Here is a 25,372-nt window from a genome sequence, read left to right as displayed (position 1 = left end):
GGTTTTATTTCTGATATATGATTCCGCTGTACCTGGCCTGTTTTATTTACGTAACAAGGGGTGTTGGGTGTTGGACCTATGCAAATAACCGCATCACAGCTGAAACTCAAGAAAATTAGCAAGTGTACTTTCCATAGTATTTAGCTGCTGTTCCGACTAGTAAGACCAATGAATATATGCCATATTTTCTACACAATCAATATCCTTGAGCTTTCTCGACCATTTATCAGGTCTTTATAGGTTGTTCTTTTGATTCTGAGAAGTCAGTGGAACAAGTCAGTTCAAAGTGGGTTAGACTGAGAGATACAGATAGGTTAAGAAAACATCATAATGAAACACTGACAACAATCAAATCAGTCCCAGGTGATTAATTCCCGTTTTGTTGATCTTGGGTTAAGCTCTGCTTCCATGAAGTCTACTTCTGGACTGAAAGCGTCCTGAAACTCCTAATTCAGGTTTTTGGTAGAGTCTGACAGGTGCCAGGTACCATCTGTTATTGAGGTTCTTTGATGCTTCTTCTAAGACACTTGATTTCAGAGCTGTAGTTTGTGGCAAGAGATTTTCGAGGAGTGTGAGTGAGAGGCCCTGTGTAATTATATCACAACAAACCTGTTAAAAAAAATATCAGCCCCACGGTCTTAGCTCAGAGACCGTTTTGCAGTAATAAAGGAAAAAAGGGCACCATTGTGGCCCTCCCCTTTGCCTGGGTCCCCAAAAACGCACCCCGACTGAGATCCCTCGTGATGTTCTGTGTCTCCCATTCCTGCTGTGAAGGCCAGCACTGGGGACTCTGGAAGCCCTATCAGCCACACTGCACCTGCCAGATCAACTAAATGAATGAAACAAAAGAGCACTGGACTTGGAGTCCCTTCCTCAGGAAATGCTCCCATGTACAACACAGCGACTGACAACAGCCTTGTTTGTTGAGAACAGTTGGAGGCTTGACTAACATCCACCAGGGAACTCCCCTATGTGAGCCGTTATCATTCTCTCCAAATTTTCAGCAGGGGCACCAATTCTACCATCATGTCAATCTTGTTATTGTTAGGTGCTGTAGAGTTAATTCTGACTCAGTGACCCACACAGTGACCCCATGTGACAGAGTAGAACTGCTCCATAGGGTTTTCTTAGCTGTAACCTTTACCAAAAGCAGACTGCCAGGTCTTTTCTCCTCCAGAGTTGCTGGGTAAGTTCGAACCACCAACATTTCAGTCAGCAGCCAAGTGCTTAAGTGTTGTGTCACTTTCAGTAAACTTGGCTGTGATTGTTTAAAATGATAGAAGGCAACTTTGCGTGGGAATAAGAAGAAGGGGCCAGTTAATGTTTGGAATTCAAGAGCTTCTTCTCTCTTCTAACACTGGCAGAAAATGGCCAGCAACGGCAGCTATAGGTAAACTGGATTCCGAAAGGCAAGAGGTGGGATCATGGGCTCCCCAGGCCAAGTGATTTATTTTGTGTTTGATTTGGTTTGGTTTGTTTTTTGGAAACACTGAAATGAAAGCGAAGGCTGAAACTAAGCAAAATCTCTTGACAATTACAAGTTGCTAACTGGCTCCCAGTATCTCGGAGGGAGGACATTGTCCCTGGAAATTTTAAACCAAGTGGATTATAAATCTGAGAATGGAAGGCAGCTACTCAGGACATCCGAGCTGCCTCAAGCGTGTAGCTCCAGCCCTGACATGTTGTTCATCACGTGATGAAAAGGTCCTTGACAAGAGGACTTTGTACTCTTCCCCCTCCACTTCCCATTAGAGACGACTTTGGAATAAAAAGCAGGGAATTTTGGGACTACTAGGTTTTAGGCCCCTGGTTAAGATGAATCCAATAATTGTCCACTAGTCTTAGGCACTGATATGAGTGGAAATTGACTTGACAGCAATATAAATATTTATAGATAGATTTAGTCTTAGGTAATGGGACCTGGGTGCTGCAAGTGGTTAGGAGCTCAACTACTAGCCAAAAGGTTGGCAGTTTGAGCCCACCCAGAGGCACCTCAGAAGTTAGGCCTGGTGGTCCGCTTCCAAAAGATCACAGCCTTGAAAACTCTATGAAGCTGTTCTACTCTGCATACATGGGTTGCCATGAGTTGGAATCGACTTGACAACAACTAACGACAGCCCCAGGTAAAGAAATGCATAGCTGATGCAGAGGGTAGTTGTAGATACCTATTTGCAGACTAGTCTTTTGTGTGTGTGTGTGGTAGATATATAGGTAACAAAACACTTGCCATTTCCACAATCTTCACACGTGCAGGTCAGTGACATTATGTTCACCATGTTGTTCAGTCTTCACCACTAACTGTTGCCAAATTTTTCCGTCCAGACTAGTCCTACTGATAGCATTCAGTCACTCTGGGCAACTCCTGTCACGATTTATACCATTTAGAGAAATAGTTACTAGAACTGATGATAGAAAGAACATTCAAGCGACGTAGAAAGGCTGGGACAGTGTATGGAAAACGGGGTGAGATATAACAGCTACAGGTTGTAAAGTCCTGCATTTGGTTTCCAAATGTCAATTGCTCGGGTAGAGAAGGGAGACATCTTGATAAAAGTTCAATGTGGTAAGGATCTAGGGAAACACTGTCCAAACTCTTCTATAGAATTCTTTTTTGGGAAATTCAGTGTGTGTTGCACGTTACTGATGTTTTCCTGGGCACTTATTTTATACTGGGCACTGTTCTAAGACTTTCAGGTAGAGTCACTCATTTAATGCTCAAAACAACCCTCTGTGGCAGGTACTATTATTATTGTCCTAATGAACCTATGGGGAAATTGAAGCTGAGTGGTTAAGTAACTGGTCCAAGGTCACACAGCTGGTGGAACTAGATTTTTAATCGCTATGCCATACTACTTTTGAAGGACTCATAAGTTAAAAAAAAAAAAAAATTGGCTTAATTTCAAATTAGAATTTGGCACTTTTGATGTGCACTGAACACTTCTTTTTAAGACACCCCTATCATATCTAGTAGGCTAGTATTTCATGAAACAACGATTTGGGAACTGTCGCTAAGCAGTTTCATTGATTCTAGTGAAGACCAACAGAAGGATATCGTTACCAGAAAAGCTGAAATAATGCTGTATGTCAACAGGGAGCTGTGGTGGCTCAGTGGTTAAGCAATTGGATGCTAACTGAAAGGTTGGCAGTTTGAACCCACCAGATACTCCACAGGACAGACACAGCTTTAGAAACCCCATGGGGCAGTTCTACTCTGTCCTATAGGGTAACTATGAGTCAGAATTGACTCAATGGCAATGGTTTGGGTTTGAGTCAACAGAAGTAGTCCTTCCATTCCAGAGATACAGTCGTTCTACTGTGTACTCCGTGCTTGTCCAAACCAAAGGTGATCGAGAGTCTGAGCATCACTATCATACGAGGGATAGCTGACATTACTAGGGGAGAAGATATGATTAATTTCTTTCAATTTTTGAAGGACTTCCATGTATTGCTCCAGAGATGGAAGTGGGATTAACAGGTAAAGTCACAAAGAAGCAAATTTCAGTTCAGAATTAAGCAGCATTTTCTAAGATAGAACAAACTGTGAAGTCTTGAATGCCCGACCACCCGGGATCACTGAGCAGGAATCGTGGCTGGATGGCATGGCCAGGGAGATGACTGTGGCATAGTGGAAAGAGCACAGGACATAAGGTGGAAGACTGTGTCCAAGTCTCCACCCTGCTCCTTACTAGCTACGTGACTCACATTCTAGCCAGGCTTAGTTCCCTTAGGAGTCAAATAGAGTCAACGATACATATCTCATAGGGTTCTATAAATTGAGTCCATGGTAGAAAGAAGGATCCCCAGTGGCGCAATAGTTAACTGCTCAGCTGTTAGCCAGAAGGTTGGTGGCTCAAACCCACCCAGCCGCTCTGCAGGAGAAAGACCTGGTGATTTGCTCCCATAAAGATTACAGCTTGGAAAACCTTGTGAAGCGGTTCTACTCTGTCACATGGGGTCACTATGAGTCAAAATCAATTCAACAGGACCTAAAAACAAAAATACAGTAGAAAGAGGTTTAATGATGGAGCAACTGGTAGGTGTTGTCATATAGAAAACGACATTGATGCAACAGAAGCCTTCAAGCTATCCCAGAGGTTCTGGAACAGAAAGGCTCACAGGCCAAATTCAAAAGCTTTAGTCACACAGTTGGTTAAATCATTTTAAGACACATGGTGAGAAACAGGTAGAATAAGATGGAGCCGATTATTGCACTTATGATAGAGTTGCAAGGAGTGTGGAAAGACCACACTACCTAAAGCCTGGGGTGTGCAATGTTCACACGACAAAAACTGACACCAAACTGCCAACAAACTGATTTTATTTCTAGATGTAAACGCCCTTATCACTTACGGGCAATTATAGCATATACCTTATGGGATAAATCAGAAGGCCCTGGAGGTTTGTGAATGTCCTCATTATTCATAGTATCACACCTAAATAGAGATTCTATCTTTCTCCATACCAGTGATGCAGATTCATATAATAAATTGTCCATTCCCTGGTGGCTCAGTAGTTAAGCGTTCGGCTGCTGACCAAAAGGTCAGCAGTCTGAATCCACCAGCTGCTCTTTGGAAACTCTATGGGGCAATTCTACTCTGTCCTGTAGGGTTACTATGAGTTGGAATCAACTCAACAGCAATGGGTTTGGTTTTCGTTTTGGTCATACCTGCCACAGAGGGTTGTTTTGAGCATTAAATGAGTAACTCTACCTGAAAGTCTTAGAACAGTGCCCAGTATAAAATAAGTGCCCAGGAAAACATCAGTAACGTGCAACACACACTGAATTTCCCAAAAAAGAATTCTATAGAAGAGTTTGGACAGTGTTTCCCTAGATCCTTACCACATTGAACTTTTATCAAGATGTCTCCCTTCTCTACCCGAGCAATTGACATTTGGAAACCAAATGCAGGACTTTACAACCTGTAGCTGTTATATCTCACCCCGTTTTCCATACACTGTCCCAGCCTTTCTACGTCGCTTGAATGTTCTTTCTATCATCAGTTCTAGTAACTATTTCTCTAAATGGTATAAATCGTGACAGGAGTTGCCCAGAGTGACTGAATGCTATCAGTAGGACTAGTCTGGACGGAAAAATTTGGCAACAGTTAGTGGTGATGACTGAACAACATGGTGAACATAATGTCACTGACCTGCACGTGTGAAGATTGTGGAAATGGCAAGTGTTTTGTTACCTATATATCTACCACACACACACACAAAAGACTAGTCTGCAAATAGGTATCTACAACTACCCTCTGCATCAGCTATGCATTTCTTTACCTGGGGCTGTCGTTAGTTGTTGTCAAGTCGATTCCAACTCATGGCAACCCATGTATGCAGAGTAGAACAGCTTCATAGAGTTTTCAAGGCTGTGATCTTTTGGAAGCGGACCACCAGGCCTAACTTCTGAGGTGCCTCTGGGTGGGCTCAAACTGCCAACCTTTTGGCTAGTAGTTGAGCTCCTAACCACTTGCAGCACCCAGGTCCCATTACCTAAGACTAAATCTATCTATAAATATTTATATTGCTGTCAAGTCAATTTCCACTCATATCAGTGCCTAAGACTAGTGGACAATTATTGGATTCATCTTAACCAGGGGCCTAAAACCTAGTAGTCCCAAAATTCCCTGCTTTTTATTCCAAAGTCGTCTCTAATGGGAAGTGGAGGGGGAAGAGTACAAAGTCCTCTTGTCAAGGACCTTTTCATCACGTGATGAACAACATGTCAGGGCTGGAGCTACACGCTTGAGGCAGCTCGGATGTCCTGAGTAGCTGCCTTCCATTCTCAGATTTATAATCCACTTGGTTTAAAATTTCCAGGGACAATGTCCTCCCTCCGAGATACTGGGAGCCAGTTAGCAACTTGTAATTGTCAAGAGATTTTGCTTAGTTTCAGCCTTCGCTTTCATTTCAGTGTTTCCAAAAAACAAACCAAACCAAATCAAACACAAAATAAATCACTTGGCCTGGGGAGCCCATGATCCCACCTCTTGCCTTTCGGAATCCAGTTTACCTATAGCTGCCGTTGCTGGCCATTTTCTGCCAGTGTTAGAAGAGAGAAGAAGCTCTTGAATTCCAAACATTAACTGGCCCCTTCTTCTTATTCCCACGCAAAGTTGCCTTCTATCATTTTAAACAATCACAGCCAAGTTTACTGAAAGTGACACAACACTTAAGCACTTGGCTGCTGACTGAAATGTTGGTGGTTCGAACTTACCCAGCAACTCTGGAGGAGAAAAGACCTGGCAGTCTGCTTTTGGTAAAGGTTACAGCTAAGAAAACCCTATGGAGCAGTTCTACTCTGTCACATGGGGTCACTGTGTGGGTCACTGAGTCAGAATTAACTCTACAGCACCTAACAATAACAAGATTGACATGATGGTAGAATTGGTGCCCCTGCTGAAAATTTGGAGAGAATGATAACGGCTCACATAGGGGAGTTCCCTGGTGGATGTTAGTCAAGCCTCCAACTGTTCTCAACAAACAAGGCTGTTGTCAGTCGCTGTGTTGTACATGGGAGCATTTCCTGAGGAAGGGACTCCAAGTCCAGTGCTCTTTTGTTTCATTCATTTAGTTGATCTGGCAGGTGCAGTGTGGCTGATAGGGCTTCCAGAGTCCCCAGTGCTGGCCTTCACAGCAGGAATGGGAGACGCAGAGCACCACAAGGGATCTCAGTTGGGCTGCCTTGTTGGGGACCCAGGCAAAGGGGAGGGCCACAATGGTGCCCTTTTTTCCTTTATTACTGCAGAACGGTCTCTGAGCTAAGTCCATAGGGCTGATATTTTTCTAACAGGTTTGTTGAGAGATAATTCACATACCTTACAGTTCACCCAGTTAAAGGGTACAATCCAATGACTTTTGGTACATTCATAGAGACAAGCAACCATCACCACAATCAATTTTAGAACATTTTCATTACTCCAGAAAGGGACACTGCACCCCTTAGCCATCATCACCCAATCCCCACCTGCCCACCCCCCACCCCCCGAAGCCCTAGGCAACCACTAATCTACTTTGTGTCTTTATGAATTTGCCAATTTTGCACAGTTCATATGAATGGAATCATTCAATAGGTAGCCCATTGTGACTGGCTTCTTTCATTCAGCATAATGTTTTCAAGGCTTATCCATGTACTTAATTTCCTTTTATTTTTTTTTAATTGTGGTTAAAAATATATACCTAATAGAAAAATTGCCATTTTAGCCATTTTTAAATGTACAATTCAGTGGCATTGATTGTATTGACAATATTGTACACATGGTGCTGATTTTATTTCCTAAATCATGGATAATTGACTGTAAATAATAATGGTAATTGAAACTTACATTTTATCGAGCGTTTACTATGGGCCAGGCACAATGCAAAGTGCTTTAAATGCATCATCTCATTTAGTCCTCATAGTAACTCTTTGAGATAGGAATTATTTTTCAAATTCAATAGATGAGAAAATTGTAATTTGTTGAACATGTCACATAGGATTAGGCTAATGTCAGAAAACCCAAACACTTAAAGTGTAGACGTTTAATTCTTTGTTTCTCTCACACACACATATGTAAAGATTGAAAGTGAATAGTACAGGGCTGATAATGGTGCGCCAAGGCATTGAGGTCTTCAGGTCCTTTCATTGTCACCCACTATTGTCCACATGTGTCTTCTTCCTCATGGTCCATGTGGGCCACTCTGGTTCCAGCTATCACATTCTTATTCCAGCTAGCAGAAAGGAAGAAGGCCAGAGAAATATGTGTCCTATACTTTAAGGACCCTTGTTAGAAGTCACACATAATATTTCTGCTTATATCCCACTGGACAGAACTTAATCATGGGCACCACCAGCTGCAAAGAGGGACAGAAGAGTATAGTCTTTATTCCAGGCAGCCATGTGCTCCGCTAACACTCAGGGGTTCTAATACTAATGGATAAGGGAAGAGTGGATGTTGGGGGACAAGTAGCTGTCTTCGCCATAATTAGAACCCAGGTCAGACAGATTCCAAAGCTTATATGCGTATTCCCAAACTACAGCATCTTTTAAAAACAACTTTATTGAGATATTATTAACTAATTGACGTACAATGTGGTTTAAACCCACTCAGTGGCTTGGCGGAAGAAAGCCCTGACAATCAGCTTCTATAAAGATTATGGCCAAGAAAACTCTATGGGGCAATACTACTCTGTCACATGGGGTCACCATGAGTCCGAAAAACTGGACGGTAACCAACAATAATAACAACAAACAGCACACATTTAAAGTGTACCGTTAGATAAGTTTGATATGTGTATACACCAGGAAACCATCCCCACAATCAAGATGGTGAACATACCCCTCATCCTCAAAAGTTTCCTTTTGTCCCTTTGTAATCCATTCCCCCTGCCCCTCTTGGACCCTCCTCCCAAAGCAACCACTGGTGTGCTTTCTGTCACTATAGACTAATTGTATTTTCCAGAGTTTCATACAGATGGAATAAAACAAAATGTACTCTTTGGCTTCAGTCCCAGCATAATTATTTGGAGATTGGTTCATATTGTTCTGGTATCAATAGTTTACTCTTTTTTATTATTGAGTAACGTTCCATTGTAGGGATACCTTCTGGTGAATATTTCAGTTGTTTCCAGTTTTTGGCTATTACAAATAAAGCTGCTATGCTCATTTATATAGAAGTCTTTTATAGACATATATTATCATTTCTCTTGAAATGACCGGGTTGAATGGTACATGGATGGGCAGCTTTTTAAGAAACTGACCAACTATTTTCCAAAGAAGTTGTATCATTTTACATTCCCACCTGCAGTGTATGAGAGTTTCAGTTCCTCCTACATTCTTGTCAACACTTGGTATGGTTGGTCTTTTTGATTTTGGCCATTCTAATAGGTATGTAAAGATATCTCATTGTGGTTTTCATTTGCATTTCCCTGATGGCTAATGACATTGAGCATCTTTTTACGTGCTTATTTGCCATCTGTATATCTTCTTTGGTGAAGTGTCTACTCAAATCTTCTGCCCATTTTTTACTGGGTTTTTTAATTTTTCTTATTGTTAAGATTTGAGCTCTGTATATTCTGAATACAAGTCTTTTATCAGATAGGTGCTTTGCAAAGATTTTTCTCCCAATCCCTGGCTTTAAAGAGCAGGCATTTTTAATTTTGATGAAGTCCAATTTATCACTTTTCGGAAATATAATATCTTATCTAGTTTTGAATGGAGGCATTTCACACTTTCTAGGACCTTCTTACGACCATCTGACAAACTAATATCTTACGCCCATTTTATATGTAGTGAAAGGCAGGAACTTCAGCCAGCCACTTTATTTGATTCCCAGTAAGTCATGTAGCAAACAAGTCGTTAGAATCAACTGTTCTTGGTTGGTGTCTAGTGAGGCTTTTGCCTTTTTTTTTTTTTTTCCAAAATAAAGATTTAGTGCCTGAATAAGTGATAAGCTTAAGTTGGCCTCAGGAATATGTGATTAGCAAAATGCAGTGCTGTGAGACAATGAATCTTACTTACTAAGGTAATATTAATAAGGCTAGCTGAGTCACTGAGAAATGGACCTTAAAAAAAACCTTTCAACAAATTAGTTTCCTTCGCATTGGTAATGTTAGTCACACTAACTACTGAATAATTCATTTTTCTTGAATAGACAGCAGAACTAAAAGAACTTGGATCTCAGAAGCGTCAGCAACCAAACGAAATTATTATTCCTTTTTCTTTTCTGTCTTTTTTTTTTTTGAATACAAAGCCCATAATTGTTAACAGTGTGTGGCAAATGGAGTTTGTGGAAGAATGCCTTTGGTTTTTATTTTCTACACTTTAGTATTATATGAATTTTCACTACAAATATGTTTATCTTTTGTTACTAAAAAAAGGAAGAAAGAAAGGAATACCTTTTGGAAATCAGAGATTGCTAAGACATTATTAGCCTTTGAAAGGTTGATATTGAGGCGAATACCCTGGGTTAGGGTCATTTTTCATCAGTTATCCTTTGAAAGGTTGATATTGAGGCGAATACCCTGGGTTAGGGTCATGTTTCATCAGTTCATTCCTTGTGAATCAAACAGCTGAGGCCCAGCCTCAGTGTACGTATCTAAAGTCAAACTCTCCGTTTTAATAACACCATGGAACAAGGTGAGCCGCTTCCTCTCTATGCTACCTTTATTCTTCTTGTTATTAGGTGCCATGGAATAGATTTCGACTCATGGCAACCCCATGAGACAAGTAGAACTGCCTCGTAGGGTGTCCTAGGCTGTAATCTTTACGGGAACAGATCGCCAGGTCTTTCTCCTGCGGAGCCACTGGGTGGATTTGAACCACCAACCTTTTGGTTACTAGCCAAGAACTTAACCATTGTGCCACAGGGACTCTTTGAATATTACCTTAGGCTTAGATAATAATAATTAGCATTAATTGAGCATTTACTAGGTGCCAGGCATTCTTCCAAGCAGTTTATAATTATTACTTTAACCCCCTTAACAACCCTATTTGTGTCACTCCAGCCTTTATTTTACAGATGACAAGTGTGGCACAGAGAGGTTAAGTGACTTGCCCAAGGCTGCATAGTTAGAGCATGGCAGGGATTACACTCCAGGCAATATGACTCCAGAGTCGATAGCATTATCCCCTAAACCCAAACATCCCAGGTTGCTTGTGACACAGGCTAAGCTATAGTAGGCGGCCTGGCCAGGAGACCCTGGACATACCCAGTACAGATTCATCCCCCCAGCTCTGTAAACAGCGCAACCTCAGTGAAGGTCCAACCAGCGAGCATGGGGCCAGAGGCAAGGAAAAGAAAAGTCTTCACTCCGTTATGTTTTGCACTTCATCTCTCAACCTTATTTCCTTCCTTCCTACATTCAAAATTCCCTCTGATTTGGGGAGAAAAAGTGTGCAGGGTAAGCAAGAATTTACACTAACCTTTTCCATTTTGGAATCCAGTGTGGCTCCACAGTGAAGGGAAGCCTGGGAAAATATTTGTTTGGGTTGGTAAGTGCTCTCTACTTACTCACAAGGCCATTCTAGGCTCCCAGGACACAGAAAGCAGTTATTGAAAGCCTCATCCAAAGATAAAATTCTTTACAACCCTGTTGGTTTTCATCCAAACTCTACACCCTTTTGTTCCAACTGAAGGAAAGCAAATGCAGTGGCAAAATAGAAAAGAATTCCAACTATTTGAGACCCACCCCTGTTTCTGTATCTCACACAGAGGTAGAGAAAGTTATCCCACAGAGAAATGGAGCAAAGGAATTTGAGATGGAAGATGTGGACAATGAATGAATGCGTTCATTCAGGGGACCAGAGAAAGGAGGTGTGCCCCACTGCCCCATTCCTGCCTGGCTTCACTCTGTTTCTCTGCCTCAGTGCTGGCTGACCTCACTCACCTCCTCAGAGCTCAGCTCCATTGTGCCAATGCAAGCCTCTGGTGTGTTGGGGGCAGGGAGACAGCTAAAGAATAGAATAAGGCATCAATGCCCATGAACCCCCCATAACTCCGTATGTTGCTGTTAGGAGCCATCAAGAAACTCCAACTCAGAGCAACCGTATGAATAACAGAACAAAACATTACCCAGTCCTGCACCATCCTCACAATCCTTGCTATGTTTAACCCCACTGTCGTAGCCACTGTGTAAATCCATCTCACTGAGTGTCTCCCTCTTTTTCTCTGACCTTCTACTTTACCAAGCATGATGTCCTTCTCTGGTGCTTGGTCACTCCCCAAAATGTGTCCAAAGTAAGTGAGGTGCCTCTCCATCCTCCCTTCTAAGGAACACTCTAGCTGTACTTCCTCCAAGACTGATTTGTTCGTTCTTCCGGCAGTCCAAGGTATAGTCAGTATTCTTTGCCAACACCACAATTCAAATCTTTCACCTTTTATTTGGCCTTCCTTTTTCATTGTCCAGCTTTCACATGCATATGAGGCAATTGAAAGTACCGTGGCTTCCATTATCTCTGTATACACCCTAGGATGTGGCAGGTGCTACTGTGCATTTGGACAGTTACAGACCTGTGTGTACCCATCACTCATCATTCATACTTTATTTTATAGGCATGAGTGGCCATCTGCTCCCCTAATTCATAAACATAGTTTTACTTAGGTCCTTGGGTGGCCCAGTTTACGCACAACTACTAACTTAAAGGATGGTGGTTCAAACCCATCTAGTGGCAACATGGAATAAAGGCCTGGTAATCTGCTTCCATAAAGATCACAGCCAAGAAAAGCCTATGGAACAGTTCTACTCTGTAACACGTGGGATCACCATGCGTCTGAATCCACTTGGTGGCGGGAGGCTTAGTTGTAACTGTCACTATAATGGGAAACCCTGGTGGCATAGTGGCTAAGTGCTGCAGCTGCTAACCAAAAGATTGGCAGTTCAAATTCACCAGGTGATCCTTGGAAACTCTATGGGGCAGTTCTACTCTGTCTTATAGGGTCGCTACGAGTCAAAATTGATTTGACGGCAACGGGTTTGGCTTTTTTTTTTGGTTGCTGTAATAGGGAGAGAGGTTATAATAGGGAGACAAAAGGGATGGAAACCACAAGCTTAGCTATAACCTTGTCTTCACATCAGGAAAGTATGCAATTCTATTTTTTAGAAATCCATTTATGTAAAAAAATGCATATAATTATAAACATCATACTGTTTAGTCACATTTAAGGTGACCAGGTATCCTGATTTTGTTCACTATTGGTGACATGTGAAAACGTGTAGATAGATGTCCAAGGAAGCATTCCAAAAAGAATAGGCTCAACTCAAATTGCTCCACTAGTTAGATTAGGAGGCACTTTACTTGCTTTGTAAATTTCTGACTCTGGGCTAACCTGATGGGAGTGTAATTCAAAGTAATTAGTGGTGTTTATTGACATTCTTAGCAGCTTGTTAGTGGCTCTAGCATCAACAGCAATAAGACTGTGCAATAGCAAGGAGAAAATTTGGGTGCATTAACTATTCAAGGGCAAGGAGTCTATCTAGAATAAAATTCTCCAATGCATCCTAGCAGAGGGGTTCAACCTGGGGATGTGGCTCCCTATAACAAGTATGGGCTACTCCTGTCCCGCCTTCTTCCTTACCTACAGTGCAGTATTCGATGGTCAAAATATGATCACTGGCTGATCAATAGCAATAATTATGTTTATTACCTCTTATTCACTTTCTATTATGTACCAGATGTTTTACATGCATAACTTCTTTCAATTCTTATGGGAGAGGTATATCTAGCCCCGTCATGCAGAGGAGGAAAGTGTAGCTAAGAGACTAATTACTTAACAAAGCTAGTTAGTGTTTACATGGAAATTCGAATCCAGGTCTGTCGGTTTTAAAGCCTGTGCTTTTAATCACTATGTTATACATCAACATGTTTCAAGTGCTCAGGCTAGGTTTGTAATTTTCCTGAAAGATTAGTCATATGGGTGACAGATGGACCATTTCTTTGGCTCTAGGTCCCAACACAGTATGGAAGAAGCCATAAGAACGGGCCTTTCCCTTCCCCAGAAAAGATAACTGAAGGCTTCCCATCATCCTGCATCAACAGTTATTGCCCAGAATTCTGCAGAAGTCCTTTTTTTCCTTTTTTATTTTTTAAACTTATAATTATAGTTTTATTATAGCAAAAAAGGATACAAATGAAGAAGCGCATAGGGGGATGTCTGGGAGGGTTCCCAATGTGAAGCTTCCAAGTCCCAAAAAGGGATGCACTTACCTTCCCAAGTGCATCGCGTAGATGTCTATCACCAACCAGTAAGCCCCGCAGAAGTCCTTTTTTAACACCTGGCAGTTGGTTTCAGAAAAAAGAATAAGATTCAATTCATGTTAATCCCATCGTGACCTTGTGAAATGGAAAGCCCTCTGTGTCTGCTTTGCAAAATACATGTTTCTGCAGTGACGGGCTCATTAAGGTGACTTGGGGATGATTTGGAAGACAGAGTGGTCCTCCCATAGGACAGTAGACCTATGGCATAACTTTTAAAAAACAAGAAAAAGAATGTTGTGTTATAGCTAAAAAATCAGCCAAAAAAAATTTTTTTTTTCTTTATCTCTGAAAATAACTAGTCCACCATTGCAGATTCCTTCTGTGGTCATGGTCACTCTTAATGGGAGTGACACAGAGGAATCTGCAACTTATTGATAGGACCCACGCCAGCTGAACGGGGAAAATTAAGCCAGCTGTTCCTAATTATTCCACAAGGAGCAATAGAAAATGTTGAGAGGACAATTATAGAAGGGAGTTGGGAATGGGAAGAAACTAGTTCATGAAATACAGAAAATCATGTTAAACCTTTATCTAAAAATATGCAAAACTCAATATAGAGCACTTCAGGCCTAAGCAAATGTATCCAGTATGTGAAGTTTATATTAACTTTATTCCATCAACATTTCCATTCTGGCCTCTTTTTGCATCTTCCCCTGAGATGCTCAAGTTGCTTTGAAATTCTCCCACCAGAAGAAATAATAATGGATATTTATCAAGGATTCATATTAATAGAATTTTATGTTAATCTTATTTACTTCTTATAACAACCCTATGAGAGAGGTACTAACAATATTAGACCTACTTTACAGATGAGGACACTGAAGGACAGGAGAATAGAGTCTGCCCAAGGTCATATGACTCAGTAGAAAAGCCAGAATTCAAACCCAGGCTTAGGCTCCTAGACTTCATCCACCATGCGGCATTAATGACACAAAATGAGTCAAGCTTAACCCTAAATAATAAATCTCTGAGGGCAGAATTTCAGACACTTTACTACCTGGTATGGAAAGATACATGGAGTTTGGGGAAGGAAGAGGATGTGACCATTTGGTTGAGGCAACTGACTTATATCTTCAGGGGAGATCTTTGATAAAAATAAAGCCCTGAGTCTAAACTAGTCATTTAAAGCTTTTTATAGAGAGAGAGGGAGAGAGCTCTGGTGGCCTAGTGGTTAAGAGCTTGGCTGCTAACCAAAAGGTCAGCAGTTCAAATCCACCAGCCGCTCCTTGGAAATGCTGTGGGGCAGTTCTAGTCTGTCCTGTTGGTTCGCAATGAGTCAGAACCGACTCAACAGCACCTAACAACGACATGTATAGATGTACGTATGTATATAAACCATAAAAACAAAACCAGTTGCAGAAAAGTCGATTCTGACTCATACCAAACAAAAAAACCCAGTGCCGTCGAGTCGATTCCAACTCATAGAGACCCTATAGGACAGAGTAGAACTGCCCCATAGAGTTTCTAAGGAGTGCCTGGCGATTCGAACTGCCGACACTTTGGTTAGCACCCGTAGCACTTAACCACTACGCCAGCAGGGTTTCCTTCTGACTCATATCAAACCAAAAACCAAACCCAGTGCCGTCGAGTCGATTCCAACTCATAGCGACCCTATAGCACAAAATAAAAAAAAAATTTTATTTATTTTTTTTATAGCACAAAATAGCATCCCTTTAATACAGAGTAGAACTGCCCCATAAGGTTTCCAAGGAGTGGCTGGTGGACTCAAACTCCTGACCTTTTTGTTAGCAGCTGCACTCTTAACCACTGCGCCACCAGGGCTCTCTCTCTCTGTATATTCATGTGAAGTTTGTATGTGAGTGTCTGTGTATGAATAGAAAGTGAGGCTTCCAATGAATTATACAATTTTAAAAACTTGAAAGCAACATCATATGAAAAAGAAATTCAGGCTCGGAGAGATGCCTGAAATTATACTGACCTTCAGCTTAACAAAAATATTTCTGAAGCTCCAATAAACCAGTCTAGAAAACAGTACACAGAAAGTAAAAGACTCACTCTCATTAGATACGTATTTGGGCGCTAAAGTGATTTTTAAAGCATTTTTCACTTTAAAACTTTTTACTTATCCTAATGAGTGATCAAAACTCTGCTCTGGCCGTTAACGGGAAGTTCTGATCCAATTCTCACATTTAACAGCCTGAGTGTTACATCTGCTCTGTGAGCTCCTTTCAAAATAAACAGCAAGCCTAGACTGCCCTGTCAGTGGAGTTTGACTGACGTTCAGGGCGATTACCCAGAATCCACTGTTGACTACACAGCTTTAGATTAACAACTGACGGTGGGGAGGGAAGCTGCTGATACAGATTTTAAATAAACACTTCCAGCTTTTTTTGAGATGCTGATGACTTCAGTTCTCAAAACATTTACACACTGCATAATTAGGCTTTCAATAACAAGATGTTTATAGGAACCACCAAAAAATCAGGGGAGCAGATCTAACTTCCACGGCTTTTCAATAGGACCAGTAGTTACTCTCCCACTAATGATATGCCAAGGGCTGGATCTTTCGATTTTCTTCCATCATTAAGATTTTTTAAATCAAAACTACATTTAAAAAAATTTGGGGACCATAAAATGTGAAACTGCTATAGTTCATTTCAATTTTGGAGATAAATGTTTGGTCCTGTAGTATTCCAGATGGGTCCCTGGGTGACAGAAACGGTGAGTCACTCCACTACTAGCCGAAACATGGCGGTTCGAAAGCACCCGAAGGCACTACAGGATACGGGCCTGGTGCTCTGCTTCCCAAAGGTCACAGCCCCAAAAACCCTAAGAAGCAGTTGCAGTCTGACACACATGACGGCAACCGTTGTTGTTAGGTGTTGTCACGTTGGTTTCAACTCATAGCGACCTTACGTACAACAGAAAAAACACTGCCCAGTCCTGCACCATCCGCACAATTGTTATGCTTAAGCCCATTGCTGCAGCCACTATGTCAATCCATCTCCTTGAGGGTCTTCCTCTTTTTCTCTGACCCTCTCCTTTACCAGGCATGATGCCCTTCTCTGGGCTCTGATCCCTCCTGATAACATGTCCAGAGTATGTGTGATGTAGTCTCACCATCCTTGCTTCTAAGGAGTATTCTGGTTGTACTTCTTCCAAGATAGATTTATTTGTTCTTTTGGCAATCCGTGGTATATTCAGTATTCTTCTTCAATAGCACCATTCAAAGGCATCAATTCTTCTTTAGTCTTCCTTATTCATTGTCCAGCTTTCACATGCATATGAAGCAATTGAAAATACCATGGTTTGGGTCAGGTGCACCTTAGTTTTCAAGGTGACATCTTTGCTTTTCAACACTTTAAAGAGGTCTTTTGCAGCAGATTTGCCCAATGCAATGCCTCTTTTGATTTCTTGACTGCTGCCTCCATGGGTGTTGATTGTAGATCCAAGTAAAATGAAATCCTTGACAACTTCAGTTTTTTCTCTGTTTATCATGATGTGGCTTATTGGTCCATTTGTGAGGATTTTTGTTTTCTTTATGTTGAGGTGTAATCCATAGTCAAGGCTGTGGTCTTTGATCTTCATCACTAAGTACTTCAAGCCCTCTTCACTTTCAGCAAGCAAGGTTGTGTCATCTGCATAACACAGGGTGCTAATGAATCTTCTTCCTATCCTGATGCCCCATTCTTCTTCATATAGTCCAGCTTCTTGGATTATTTGCTCAGCATACAGATTGAATTGGTATGGTGAAAGGATACAACCCTGATGCATACCTTTACTGATTTTAAACCACACAGTAGTTCCTTGTTCTTGTCAAACAACTGCCTCTTGATCTATGTACACAGTTAAGTGTTCTGGAATTCTCATTCTTCACAGTGTTATCCATAATTTGTTATGATCCACATAGTCAAATGCCTTTGCATAATCAATAAAACACAGGTAAACATCTTTCTGGTATTCTCTGCTTTTAGCCAGGATCCATTGGATATCAGCAATGATATTCCTGGTTCCATGTCCTCTTCTGAAACCGGCCTGAATTTCTGGCAGTTCCCTGTCAATATACTGCTGCATCCATTTTTGAATGATCTTCAGCAAAATTTTGCTTGCCTGTGATATTAATGATATTGTTCAATAATTTCTGCATTCGGTTGGGTCACGTTTCTTGGGACTAGGCATAAATATGAATCTCTTCCAGTTGGTTGGCCAGGAAGCTGTCTTCCAAAATTGTTGGCATAGACAAGTGAGCACTTGTGCCACATCTGTTTGACAGCAACTAACAACAAAATATTCCAGGTAGACCTTGCTATTAAATGAGGGTTAACAGTGGCTTGCCTCATGTTCCAAATTTCTTTCAGTGAAATATTTATTTTTATTATATTACAAAGAAATACATGTTCATTGTAGACCTTGTAGGACATTCAGAAAAGTTTAAAGCAAATTAGAAACCACAGGTAATCCTACCATGCCTTTTTATGTATTTTTTCTATATGTAGAGTTTATTAATTCACAAAATCTTTTTTTTTTTTTTCTTAACATTGTGAGCATTTTCTAGTATTATTTAGTCTTCTTCAAAAGTATAATTTAAGGGTCTGGGGACCATGGTTTCAGGGGACATCTAGGTCAGTTGGCATAACAAAATATATTAAGAAAACGTTCTGCATTCCACTTTGGTGAGAGGCATCTGGGGTCTTAAACACTAGCAAGAGGCCATCTGAGATACGTAAATTGGTCTCAACCCACCTGGAGCAAAGGAGAATGAAGAACACCAAAGACACAAGGTAAATATGGGCCCAAGAGACAGGAAGGGCCACATAAACAAGAGACTCCATCAGCCTGACACCAGAAGAACTAGATGGTGCCCGGCTACCACTGATCACAGCTACCACTGATCACTGCTCTGACAGGGAACACAACAGAGAATCCCTAATGAAGCAGGAGAACAGTGGGACGCAGATCTTAAATTCTCATGAAAAGACCAGGCTTAATGGTCTGACTGAGTCCAGAGGGACCCTGACGGTCATGGTCCCTGGACCCTTTGATAGCCTAAGATTGGAACCATTCCTGAAACCAGCTCTACAGACAGGGATTGGCTTGGACTATAAGACAGACAATGATGCTGGTGGGGAGTGAATTTCGTGGCTCAAGTACACATGAGACTATGTGAGTGACTCCAGGCTGGTGGCAAGATGAGAAGGAAGAGGGGGACAGGAGGTGGTTGAATGGACACGGGGAATACAGGGTGGAGAAGGGGAATGTGCTGTCTCATTAAGGGGAGAGCAGCTGGGAGTGCACAGTGGGTGTGTATGGCTTTTTGTATGAGAGACTGATTTGATTTGTAAACTTTCACCTAAAGCACAATAAATAAATTAAAAAAATAATAATTTAGGAGGTACTCATTTCTTAGGGGACACTGAGCTTCTGCTAAGGGTGGTGGAAAAATTTGGAAATGAAAAATGGTGATGGCTGCACAACATAATGAATACAGTGCCATTGAATTGTACAGGGAAGAAAGTCGAAATGGCAAATGTTTTATGATTTATATATTGACCACAATTAAAAAAGAGAGAGGGGAAAATAGCTGCAGGTAATATGTAAAAACAAAATCTAGTTTAAATGGTTATACAATATTTCAAGGTATGGATTACCATAATGTAAAAAAATAAAATTAGAAATATCACAAGGAGTATGTTTACACACATCCTCTGATTGTTTCCTTATTATTTTCTAGACGTGGAATTATTTTTTAATTCTTTTAGCATCTTACCAGTTTGGCCTCTAAAAAGTCTATACCAATTTACCCTTCCACCAGCATTTCTTGACTGTGAATGAGCTTGATACTTAACTGAGTTTACTCTTCATCTGTACTTCTCTTACATGTTGTGTCCTTTGCTTGGTTTTTTACTGTGCTGTTCATCTTTATTTATTTGTATTTATTTATTTTTTCTGGAACTGTTTATCAGAATATAATTCCTGTTCTCTGTTATAGTTGCTGTAAATATATCTAAATACTTTGTGTTTAGTTGGACTGTTACTATTTAAAGATTAATAATTTGGCAGAATTTCCAAATGAATATATATACCAAAACCAAAACCAAACCCGTAGCTGTAAATTCCGACTCATGGGGACCCTGTAGTGACCCTGTAGAACAGAGTAGAACTGCCCATAGAGTTTCCAAGGAGCACGTGGTGGATTCAAACTACAGACCCCTTGGTTAACAGCTGTAACACTTAACCACTATGCCACCAGGGTTTCCATGAATATATATGTGTGTGTGTGTGTGTACACATATATATGTATGTACGTGTGTGTATATATATATGTGTGTGTGTGCATACACATATATATGTATGTACATGTGTGTGTATATATATATATATATATATATATATATATAAAACTCAACCCACTGCTGTCAAGTCGATTCCGACTCATAGCAACCCTATAGGAAAGAATAGAACTGCCCCCATAGAGTTTCTGAGGAGCACCTGGTGGATTCGAACTGCCAACCTTTTGGTTAGCAGTTGTAGCACTTAACCACTATACCACCACGGTTTCATATATGTATAACTCTTGGTGGCACAATGGCTAAGTGCTCGGCTGCTAACTAAAAGTTGGCAATTCAAACCTCCCAACCACTCTGTGGGAGAAAGGCCTGGCAATATGCTCTCCTAAAGATTACAGCCTTGGAGACCCTATGGGGCAGTTCTACTCTGTCATACAGGGTTGCTATGAGTTGGAATCAACTCAACGGGATGCAGCCACAACACCACCACAATTTGGTAGTATTTCCAAAAGAATATATATTACACACATATATATACATATACATATACATATACATATACATATACATATACATATACATATACATATACATATACATATACATATACATATACATATACATATACATATACATATACATATACATATACATATACATATACATATACATATACATATACATATACATATACATATACATATACATATATATACACACGCGTGTGTGTGTGAGTATATATATACACTTATAACAGCTTTGTTGAGGAATAATTTGCATACCATATAATTCACCAATTTAAAGTGTAAAATTCATTTTTTTTTTTTAGTATATTCATAGTGTTGTGCAACCAAGGCTGCAATCAACTTTAGAGTATTTTCACCACCCCAAAAAGAAACCTGATACCCTTTAGCAGCTACTCCTCGCTCTCCTGTCTCCCCCAGCCCCTGGCAACACTGATCTACTTTCTGTGTCTATACATTTTCATATTCTGGTCATTTCATGTAAATGAGATTATACAATATGTGGTCTTTTGTGACTGGCTTCTTTCACTTAGCGTAATGTTTCCAAGGTTCATCCATACCAAAGCATGTATCAGAACTTCATCCTTTTTTATGCTGAACGATATTCCGTCATGTGGATACACCACATTTTTTGGGTCCATTCTCAGTTGATGAACATTTGTTTGTTTCCTACTTTTTGGCTACTATGAATAATGGTGCTATGAAAATTTGTGTACATGTTTTTGTGTGAACATATGCTTTTATTTCTCTTTAGTATGTATCTAGAAGTAGAATTACTGGGTCATATGGTAACTTTCAAGGAATTGTCCAACGTCTTCCAAAGTGGCTGCACCATTTTACATTCCCACTAGCAATGTATGAGGGTTCCAATTTCTCCATATCCTCTCTAACATACGCTATTATCTTTTTTATTTTAGCCTTACCACATATCTGAAAACGTCTATCCTATTACCTTCCACTGAGATTTCTCTTCTTCAGGCTAAGTAATTTCTCCAGCTTTTCCTCAAACATTGTGGCTCTGGTATAGGGGTTTCCCCAAACTTCTCTTGTGAATGTTCCAATTCTCTGATTTCCCTTTGGAGTATGATATCCAGAATGAGGAGTTCTGAGCTGACCAGGAGCAAGTAAGATGGGAATTTCTGAATTATGAAGTTTCAGATTGCATTAGCTCTTTTTTATTGTTGTTGCTGACCATCGCATGGTTGATTTTTACATTGGGTTTTACTGTCACCTAAAACACCCGCACTTTTCCCTACATGAACTGCTGAAATGCTCAATCTCTGCATGTCTGTGTAGGATTGAAATATACAGTCTTAACCTTTATCCTGTTAAAATATCATCTTGCTGCATTTGGACCCATGAAGAATAAATAATTAATAATAATATGGGAAAAACTGTTATTATTCCATTTTGAATCTCACAAAAACTATATGAGGAGGTACAATTATATGCTCATGTTAGAACTGACCACGACTCATCTGTCAGTTTGTTGTACTGTGGTGGCTTATGTGTTGCTGTGATGCTGGAAGCTGTGCCATCCATATTTTAAATACCAGCAGGATCACCCCTGGTGGACAGGTTTCAGCAGAGCTTCTAGACTAAGACAGGCTAGGAAGAAGGACCTGGCAATCTACTTCTAAAAAAATCTGGCCAGTGAAAACATTATGAATAGCAGTGGAACATTGTCTAATATAGTTTGAGAAGTTGAGCCCCTTAGATTGGAAGAGCTGCCTCCTCGAAGCAGAGTTGACCTTAGTCACATGTATGGAGTCAAGCTTTCAAGGACCTTTATTTGCAGATGTGGCACAACTCAAAATGAGAAGAAACAGCTGTAAATAGCCGTTAATAATTGGAACATAAAGCATACGAAGTATGAATCTAGGAAAATTGGAAGTCATCAAAAATGATGTCCTAGGCATTAGTGAGCTGAAATGGATTGGTATTGGCCATTTTGAATCAGACAATCATATGGTCTACTATGCTAGGAATGACAAAATGAAGAGGAATGGCATCACGTTTATCGTCAAAAAGAGCATTTCAAGATCTATCCTGAAGTACAACACTGTCAGTGATAGGATAAAATCTATACACTTATGAGGAAGACTAGTTAATACAACTATTATTCAGATTTACCGACCAACAACTATGGTCAAAGATGAAAAAACTGAAGATATTTTACTAGCTTCTGCAGTCTGAAACTGATCAAACATGCAATCAAGATTGCATTGATAATTACTGGTGAATGGAATGTGAAAATTGGAACAAAGAAGAAGGATCAGTAGTTAGAAAATGTGGGTTGGTGATAGAATCGATGCCAGAGATTGCGTGATAGAATTTTGCAAGACCAAAGGCTTATTCATCGCAAATACCTTTTTTCAACAACATAAACAGTGACTATACACATGGACCTCGCCAGATGGAATACACAGGAATCAAATCAAGTACGTTTATGGGAAGAGACAGTGGAGACACTCAATATCAGCAGTCAGAACAAGGCCAGGGGCCAATTGCAGAACAGACCATCAATTGCTCATATGAAAGTTCAAGTTGAAGCTGGAGAAAAAAAACAAGTCCATGAGAACCAAAGTACAACCTTGAGTATATCCCACCTGAATTTAGACACCATCTCAATAATAGCTTTGACACATTGAACACTAATGACCAAAGACCAGACAAGTTGTGGGATGACATCAAGGACATCATACATGAAGAAAGCAAAAGGTCATTAAAAAGACAGAAAAGACCAAAATGGATGTCAGAAGAGACTCTGAAATTTGCTTTTGAATGTAGAGTAGCTAAAGTGAATGGAAGAAATGACGATATAAAAGAGCTGAACAGAAGATTTCAAAGGGCTGCTCAAGAAGACAAAGTAAAATATTATCATGAAATGTGCAAAGACCTGGAGTTAGAAAACCAAAGGGAAGAACACACACCCAGTATTTCTCAAGCTGAAAGAACTGAAGAAAAAATTCAAGCCTCAAGTTGTAATGTTGAACAATTCTATGGGCAAAATATTGAACAATACAGGAAGCATCAAAAGAAGATGGAAAGAATACCCAGAGCCACTGTACCAAAAAGATTTGGTCGACGTTCAACCATTTCAGAAGATAGCATATGATCAAGAACTGATGGTATTGAAGGAAGAAGTCCAAGCTGCACTGAAGATGTTGCCAAAAAACAAGGCTCCAGGAATTGACAGAATACCAACTGACATGTTTCTACAAATGTATGCAATGCGGGAAGTGCTAACTCATCAATGCCAAGAAATTTGGGAGACAACTACCTGGTACCTGACTGGAAGAGATGCATATTTGTGCTAATTCCAAGAAAGGTGATCTAACAGAATGTGGAATTTAATCAAACAATACCATTAATATCAGACATATGTAATATTTTGCTGAAGGTCGTTCAAAAGCGGCTGCCAACAGCACATCGACAGGGAACTGCCAGAAATTCAAGCCAGATTCAGAAGAGGAACCAGGGATAGTATTGCTGATGTCAGAGGAATGCTGGCAGAAAGCAGAGAATACCAGAAAGATGTTTACCTGTGTTTTGTTGACTATGCAAAGGCATTCGACTGTGTGTATCATAACAAATTATGGATAACATTGCCAAGGTGGGATTTCCAGAACACTTAATTGTGCTCATGTGAAACCTGTACATAGCCAAGAGGCAGTCATTCAAACAGAACAAGGGTATAGTGCATGGTTTAAAATCAGGAAAGATGTGTGTCAGGGTTGTATCCTTTCACCATGCCTATTCAGTCAGTATGCTGAGCAAATAATCTGAGAAGATGGACTATATGAAGAAGAACAGGGCATCAGGATTGGAGGAAGACTCAATAACAACCTGAGATATGCAGCTAACACAGCCTTGCTTGCTGAAAGTGAAGAGTACTTGAAGCACTTGATGATGAAGATCAAAGATGAAAGTCTTCAGTATGGATTATACTTCAACATAAAAAAAACAAAGATTCTCACAACGGGACCAATAAGCAACACCATGATAAATGAAGAGAAGACAGAAGTTGTCAAGGATCTCATTTTAGTTGGATCTGCAATCAACACCTGTGAAAGCAGCAGTCAAGAAATCAAAAGAGGCATTGCACTGGGCAAATGTGCTGCAAAATACGTCTTTAAAGTGTTGAAAAGCAAAGACATCACCTTGAAGGCTAAGGTGTGCCTGACCCAAGTCATGGTGTTTTCAGTTGCCTCATATGCATGTGAAAGCTGGATATGAATAAGGAAGACTGAAGAATTGATGCCTTTGAATTGTGGTGTTGGCAAAGAATATTGAATACACCATGGGCTGCAGAAAGAACGAACAAATCTGTCTTAGAAGAAGTACAACTAGAATACTCCTTAGAAGCAAGGATGGCGAGACTACGTCTCACATGCTTTGGACATGTTATCAGGGGGGATCAGTTCCTGGAGAAGGACATCATGCTTGGCAAAGTAGAGGGTCAGCGAAAAAGAAGAAGACCCTCAATGAGATGGATTGACACAGTGGCTACAGCAATGGGCTTAAACATACCAACGATTGTGAGGATGGTACAGGACCGGGCAGTGTTTCATTCTGTTGTACATAGGGTTGCTATGAGTTGGAACTGACTGGATGGCACCTAACAACAACAACAATTATAGTTGGAGAATTTGAGATTTGGCAAGGTGAATTAACTTGCTCGGACTCACGTAGCTGGTAAGTGTCCAGGTGGGATTCACACCTATATTTAATTTTAAAGGTCAATCTCTTGGCCAATTTGCCATATTGCATCCCTTGGCTTTGGAGCCCAGTGCCCTCAGCCAGTGGAGTAACTGCCTTCCATCTTTCTGATCAGCAAATCTTAATTACGATTATTTCTAGAG

The 25,372-nt window shown here is 40.4% G+C and overlaps 1 protein-coding gene and 1 long non-coding RNA gene across 2 annotated transcripts in view; one reads left to right on the top strand and one right to left on the bottom strand.

Annotated features, from left to right (window-relative positions):
• RIPOR2 (RHO family interacting cell polarization regulator 2) overlaps nt 1-25,372 on the top strand; it is a 296,826-nt gene that overhangs the window by 57,201 nt on the left and 214,253 nt on the right. The window lies entirely within an intron of this gene.
• LOC135230711 (uncharacterized) overlaps nt 9,369-25,372 on the bottom strand; it is a 54,357-nt gene continuing 38,353 nt past the window's right edge. Inside the window, exon 2 of the long non-coding RNA XR_010321332.1 lies at nt 9,369-13,752. This is a non-coding gene — a long non-coding RNA (uncharacterized LOC135230711). The remainder of the gene's footprint in view (nt 13,753-25,372) is intronic.

The sequence above is a fragment of the Loxodonta africana genome, chromosome 1 (assembly GCF_030014295.1).
Source record: "Loxodonta africana isolate mLoxAfr1 chromosome 1, mLoxAfr1.hap2, whole genome shotgun sequence".
NCBI classification, from domain to species: Eukaryota; Metazoa; Chordata; class Mammalia; order Proboscidea; family Elephantidae; genus Loxodonta; species Loxodonta africana.
Note: the sequence above shows the minus strand (reverse complement) of the source record. Positions and strands in the feature narration are given on the sequence as shown.